Source organism: Bison bison, unplaced genomic scaffold, assembly GCF_000754665.1.
Source record: "Bison bison bison isolate TAMUID 2011002044 unplaced genomic scaffold, Bison_UMD1.0 scf7180017864080, whole genome shotgun sequence".
In the NCBI taxonomy this organism is placed as follows: Eukaryota; Metazoa; Chordata; class Mammalia; order Artiodactyla; family Bovidae; genus Bison; species Bison bison.
The window spans coordinates 3,874,206-3,875,020 of record NW_011494652.1 but is presented as its reverse complement, the minus strand read 5'-3'; positions in this window follow the sequence as shown (position 1 = coordinate 3,875,020).

The window sequence follows — 815 nt, the reverse complement described above, 5'->3', positions numbered from 1 at the left end:
CACGAGGGCTGTCCACATCTTGCAGGTGGGCCGGGAGCGAGGCTGGGTGGTTCCCGAGGCTCCCAGCTGGCCACGCCTCAGGCTGCTAAGGGCTCCCTGTTGCTTGGCCGAGGGACCTACGGTCAAGACAGCAGGCATCTGGTCAGGAATGCGGGGGCAAGGGCTCCTGTCACGGGTGAGGGAGGGCTCTGGCGGGCCGCAGGGTGCAAACCCAGCCAGATGTTCCCTGAGGCCTGGCACGCAGGAAGGGCATGCCAGTTCTCAGCCACGTGTCCGGGGATCAGCCTGGTGCTTGCTTTCATGGGCTTACAGCACTTCTTGACCCACTTTCACAAGTCCCACCATCCCACCCCAGAGTTCAGAATATGAAAGAGCAGCAGAGAGAAGGTATAAAGACTTCCAGTTACCGAGATCACCCAAGTCCTCCTCCTGAACATCTCCTGCGGCCTGCAGGACCTGTGATGGCTGACCGCATGGGGACATGCCACGAGCAGCCAGCCTTCACCCATCCGTCATCCGGCCACCTATCCACCCAACCAGCGCACCCCAAGCCGAGTGCCCGCTAACATGCCAGGCAGCGGACTCAGGACAGAAAGACGAGAGCCACACGACTCTCTCCTCCAGAGGGAGGCACAGAAGAGTGGTCACCGCAAGCTGCTGCCAGTGCAGAGCAGAGCGTGACTCAGGGTCGGGAAGCGGCGAGGGGATGGCGCCTGGGCCGGCCGAGAAGGGGTAGGAGGAGGCTGGCCCTCCGTGCGGAGGCCCCAGAGGCGGGTGGGAGGGGACTGGGTGCCGCGGGCCCCAGAGGGGGCATA